The sequence below is a fragment of the Triticum urartu genome, unplaced genomic scaffold (assembly GCF_003073215.2).
Source record: "Triticum urartu cultivar G1812 unplaced genomic scaffold, Tu2.1 TuUngrouped_contig_10091, whole genome shotgun sequence".
Taxonomy (NCBI): domain Eukaryota; kingdom Viridiplantae; phylum Streptophyta; class Magnoliopsida; order Poales; family Poaceae; genus Triticum; species Triticum urartu.
In genome coordinates this window covers 5725-11983 of record NW_024110925.1, presented here as the reverse complement: position 1 = coordinate 11983, position 6259 = coordinate 5725, and the positions used below count along the sequence as shown (strand labels likewise).

The 6259-nt window shown below is 40.2% G+C and overlaps 1 long non-coding RNA gene across 1 annotated transcript; it reads left to right on the top strand.

The window, feature by feature from the left end:
• The first annotated feature begins 1195 nt into the window (after positions 1-1195).
• On the top strand, positions 1196-3761 carry LOC125526434. The gene is made up of 3 exons (XR_007291671.1): positions 1196-1298; positions 1800-2155; positions 3451-3761. It is a non-coding gene; the product is annotated as an uncharacterized LOC125526434 (long non-coding RNA).
• The last annotated feature ends 2498 nt before the right edge of the window (positions 3762-6259 follow it).

Sequence of the window (6259 nt, the reverse complement as noted above, 5' to 3'; positions counted from 1 at the left end):
GCCGGGCCCGGCGGCGCGGCGGCGCGGAGCCCTCCGCCGCCAGTTCCCTGCCGGTTCGAGATCGCGACCGGTCCCCTCCGTGCCGTCATCGTCCTTCCTGCTACCAGCTCCGTCCTCCGCCCTATCTCCGCGGCAATGTTCTGCTCCATCCATTGGTAAGTAGCGACCATGTCTTCTCTCTTCAGTTCAATCCCTATAGTATTTTCCCATGATGTTTCTTATCGATGCTGAAACTCAGGCGACTATGACCACTGTGTTTCTTTTTCCTGAATGACCATGATTTTCATTAGCTGTAACTGGTAAAGTAAGGCGTGGCTGTGTGCTTCGGCCAAATCCAGCTCCATTATCAAATGAAATGTTAGGAGAAAGTAAGTTGGTAGCACTTCTCTTTTTCCAGAAGAGCTGGGTCTGTCTAGGACACATCTAGATGTGACATAGTTATGTCACATCTAAGCTGATGTCCACTCTGTTTGTGATCTATTTTTTGTCCTAATTTTTTTTGTTTCTTGTTGCTACATTATATACTTGTGGGAGCTTAGATGTGACAACCTTAAAAACATCTAGATGTGAATTAGACAAACTGAAATGTATTCAGCTGTATAATACTCATATGGTTAGACTGCTTTCTTCTGTCTTATATTCTAAGTTTTCTGTAGACATCCAACGGCCTTTGTACTGATTTATGTAGTTGTTGTTGCTAATGTTGTTGTACATACTACGTAATGTTATAATGGTGTTAAATTCTGAAATTCAAGCCTCCCATTGTATGTGGCTGAAGTGCTAAATTATCTCTTTTTCTTCTTACTATTCCAAGCGCAAACAACCTATAGAGTCAAGGAGTAGAATACCAAAATACGAGCTGCAAAAGTGACTCAAATTCCTCTTCCCTCACAAGTAACTACACTGGTAATTGTCCATGTGTGCATCTGGTTGACATGACTATATTTTTCATGTTTGCCATTCAATTTTAACTACAATATTGTTTCTAGATAAGATATTGTTTTATGTATTATCATGGGTGCATTTTGTTAAGTTTCGTGCACAAGTTGTTGATATTTACACAATACTGTGTGTCCTATGAATACATGGTTGTGGCTATCATTAAGATTATTCTGCTTCTGAAGTATTATTTTTCTTCTACGTTAGTGTTTTGATTCTTGGGAGTTATACAATTTCAGAGGTGGAGGCTGGCCTGCAGCTTGTGTGCGCGGAGGCTCGTGCGCGCGGAGGAGAAGCATGCTTCACTGACAAGTTGTTCCCGCTATCCTCGCTGCCTCTGCCAGTGACGTAACTTGGTGGTGAGCCTCTTCTCGCCCCCTCTCAGTTCTTCCCTTTTGATCTGGATGATCTTTGTTCATGTTGTTAGTGTTTAAAAATATCTTTCTTTGTTCTAGCTGATAATCTTGTTGGTCTCAGTGTGGTGCATAGACACCTAGGCTTTTAAGTTGTTGTGATTTTCCTAGAAAATGTTGTTGAGGGCATGGAACTAAAATTGACATCAGAAATAGACTTGTTAAGTTTTTGTGTTGCCACCAAACAAAGCAGGTATGTAATCTACAAACCAGCATAGTCGACCAGTGTGATTTCATAAATATGTATACTTCTACAAAATGGAGTAGGAACATGCAGCTAAATTTATGATCATCAATTTTTCAGTTCTTTATAACTTGTGTTCTAAAGCAGTTTGTTTTCTTCAATTACATGATTTAGTAAAATAACATATGGCCAGTTCATTCCAAGTGTTGTTGATTGTAGCATATTTCGGCCTTATCTTCTAACATACTTCATGGTTTCATTAGTGGACAACATGTTGGAAAGAGAGTGTTCATCCCTATGATCCCTTTGGCGCCCTCGGAGGACATTTCGCTTCCTTTCAAGTTGAAGAGGAAAAAGTTCCCTGGATCGATCCTGTAGAGCCCCTTCCGTAACCAAGTCCCCTCCCCACTCGGAGTCCTCCGCCACTGACGTACGGGTAAGCGCAAGAGCTGCGGTGCATCCACGCGGTTCAACGAGCTGCCGATGTCGTAGATAACCAAGACGTACACGGAGATAAGCAAGATTCAGTGCGCTGCCCTGCCCCCACGCGCTCTGAGGGTACGATGTCCCCGGCGTGTCCAAGATAAGGTCCAGGAAGACCCTCGCCTTCGTTATCCTGGTAAAGTTTTGCTGTTATTTTACTCCCCCTATTCCACTTACAGGGGAACAAAGAGTAAGAGTAATCCTGGGGATAATGGTATTTTAATTTGTGCTTCTAATTGATAGTATTACTGTCAGCTCCATCCTTAGAGCAATTGACGAAATGACTATATCACCTAGATTGATAGACAATAATTATGCACAAACAGGACAATGTCCACAAAACAACTGCCGCTGCATTGCTAAGATGCAGCTTGATTTGGCCTCAATATTTTGATTTTTGAGTATTACTTTCTTCCACTCCTCTGCAAAATACTCCTATGTTCTAGCTTCTCAAGCCTCTACTCTCAACCAGTCCAGTTGTCCAGGTGTTTTTTTTGATAAATATTGATTTTGTTTCCTTTATCTATCGGTTTCAATTCTGTATCCGCCGTTTTCAGGATAACTGTGTGATGTTTCCATGGGATCCAAAATAACTATTTTTTACTGAAGCTATAAACTTAAGCAGTTTCTACCATGTGTACTGTATTTTGAGTTAAACCTAAACGGCTTTCGTCGTATGATACACCACAGTGCTTTCATGTTTTTAGGAGGGTAGTTCTTCCCTGTGTTACGAATATGATTACTATGGTGTCGATGTACATTTCTTATATGGTTAGTTCTTAATTTTCTTCATTATTCCAAACATGTGTACCCACTAGGATTTCATTTTTTATTATTTACCTTCAAGCAGTATATATTACTGTTGTTTGTTGTCCACCTTGATCCTTTGCTGATATTTTTCCTAGGCAACTTCACATGGAATTAGGATCAGTTAATAAGATTCTGGTATATTCTCAAATTTTCTTGCTTTATGCATGAACCTACCATCAAGATTTGGATCTCTTATATGTGCCTTTGCTGCTGTAGATTTGTTGGTGTTGATTTGTAGTAAGAGGAAATGTACTATTGTTCTCATCAATTTCTTTCATACCATGTGTATGGTTAGTTCTTAATATTCTTCATTATTCAAAATACTTGTACCCACTAGGATTCATTTATTATTTTTACCGTCAAGCACTATATATATTATTGTTGTTTGTTGTATACCTTGATCCTTTGCTGATGTTTTTCCTAGGCAACTTCACATGGAATTAGGATCACTTGATAAGATTCTCCTATATTCTGCAAATTTTCTTGCTTTATGCATGAACCTATCATCAAGATTTGGATCTCTTATATGTGCATGTGCTGTTGTATATTGGTTGGGTGTTGATTTGCAGTAAGAGGAAATGCACTATTGTTCTCATCAATTTCTTTCATATAATCTTATAGGAATATGTTGTTTAAATATGAAGAGGTGGATAAGTTTCTGGGTTTAGTTACTGAATATCCAGATCCGGCTTGCTTCTCAGCCATGGCCTACATTTAGAAGAAATATGTTGTTTAAATATGAAGAGGTGGATAAGTTTCTGGCTTTAGTTACTGAATATCCAGATCCGGCTTGCTTCTCAACCATGGCCTACATTTAGAGAAGACATGTTCATATGTAAGAGATTTAAGGTCAATGATCTCCCCCTGTTGTAATGCTCATCATCTTAATTCAGACATTGCTATATATATGCACCATGGTTCATGACTGTACTTTTTTCTTACGTGTTTATGAAGTTTTTCAGTATTATTATGCAGAGATAACCTATCATGGTTCTACATTGATGTGTTCTTTCATTTGTCAATTTCTTTTGCTTTGAAGCAATGTTGATTGCCTCAAAGAATGGTTCCACGTGGCTTACACGCTTATACCTACTTGAATGTTAAATTTTATTAGCAAATCCATCGAGAACAATGTCAACATTTTACGTCTTGCTACATGAAGCTATGTACTGCAGGGTACAACAGTGTTAACATTTTCGGTGCCCATTGACAATAAGATTGAAGATGTATTTTCTTGAATGGAAATATTATACCTCAAATTTAATTCAATTGTGGATACAATGACAACTTTATGCCCTGAATAACAAGTGATTATGTGAGTGTAGGAATTAGGACTGGTGACAACATGTGGAGTGGCACAACAAGTGGTGTTGTGGAGTACCGAAGCAAGGGTAGTCAGGTAAATCCAACGACGTGCACATTCCGATCGCTGACTGCGATCGCCCTATTTGGATAAGGGGCACATTGCTTCATGAAACAATCAACACGTCTTTATGACTCGGAATTATGAATTCTACGCACTTTGCATCTATTTAAATTTGAATTATGATAGAAATATTTATGTTTCATAGTCGAGACGTGTGTTACACGTACATGCTTACTAGTTAAATAAAATTTCTATGTAAATGGGGTAGAAAAATGCATAGCTTAACATGGTGCACTTACTTTTGCTATTTAACAACTCTAAAATATGGTTTTATGCAGAACAGTACCAAATTTGCAATATGCATATGAGGATTTTACGGAATTGTTGTTTGTTGTTTCCGGCCTCATTTAAACTTGCCTAGGTAGGTAGTTTTATTATGCTTCGCCTCTTTCCATGTTAACCAACATTTAATATTATTGGGTAAATAAACAGGAGTGAACTAAGTAATTGAATGTGGTGTTTCGTCAATATGCAACTCATTGCATATTGAGCTCCACTTAATTTGTAGTATTGTTTGTTGCACTTTACCATGCTATGAATCATTAAACTGGACATGCATCATACTTGGTTGCGCATCATGCCATGTTTATATGATGGTTTTTTACCATGTCGTTTGCTTCTTTCTGGTTGCGCTTCACCTTGATAGTTCCGGTTACATTGCGATTGTGAGGATTCGTTCGACTATGTTCGTTCGTCTTCTTCATGGATTCAGTCTTCTTCCTAACAGGATGTTAGGCAAGATGACCGTCACCTTGGATATCACTACTATCTTTGCTATGCTAGTTGTCTCGATGCTATCGCTATGTCGCGCTACCCACCACTTGTTTATCAAGCCTCCCAATATGTCATGGAACAACCTCTAACATTTTACATCATCCCAGCAAACCGTTGTTTGGCTATGTTACCGCTTTGCTCAGCCCCTCTTATAGCATTTCTAGTTGCAGGTGCAGTTGCAGGTTGTTCCATGTTGGGACATCGATATCATGGATATCTTGGGGTATCACAATATCTCTTATTTAATTAATGCATCTATATACTTGGTAAAGGGTGGAAGGCTTGGCCTTTTGCCCGGTGTTTTGTTCCACTCTTGTTGCCTTAGTTTCTGTCATACCGGTGTTATGTTCCTTGATTTTGCGTCCCTAACACGATGAGGGTTTATGGGCCCCTCTTGACAGTTCACTTTGAATAAAACTCTTCTAGCAAGACCCAACATTGGTTTTACCATTTTCCTAATAACAACTAAAAATTGCATAGGGACCTGCCGGCCCCCGAGGTCTCTTAATCAACCCCCCGGGCCAATGCTTCTCACGAGTGTTGGTCCAAACCTGGCAATGTCCGATGCCCCCTGGGCAACCAGGGTCTCAGCCAACCCCACGCCTGGCCCATCCGGTGTACCCTGAGAACGAGATACGTGCGACTCCTATCAGGCTAGGTCGGTGCATCAGGAGGTCTTGCTGGTTTTGTTTTACCATTGTCGAAATGTCTTGTGCACCGGGATCACGAGTCTGATCGGATGTCCCGAGATGCAGGATTGTCTCCGCGGATCGTGAGCTTGTCATGGGATAAGTTGGGACACCCCTGCAGGGTTTAAACTTTCGAGAGCCGTGCCCGCGGTTATGTGGCAGATGGGAATTTTTTAATATATGGTTGTAGTGGACTTGAACTAAAGTCAACTAAAATACACCAACCGTGTGCGTAACCATGACTGTCTCTTTTCGGGTGCGTTCAAGAAGAGAAAACGGTTGGGTTATGTTTGAACGTAAGTAGCTCAGGATCACTTCTTGATCACTACTAGTTTGCGACCGTTGTGTAGTTTCTCATCTTATTCTTTTACTCGTAAGTTAGCCACCATACAATGCTTAGTCGCTTGCTGCAACCTCGCCACTTATCCATTCCATACCCATTAAGCTTCGCTAGTCTTGATACCCATGGTAATGGGATTGCTGAGTCCTCGTGGCTCACAGTTTACTACAACAACAACTGCAGGTACAGGTAATGCAATAA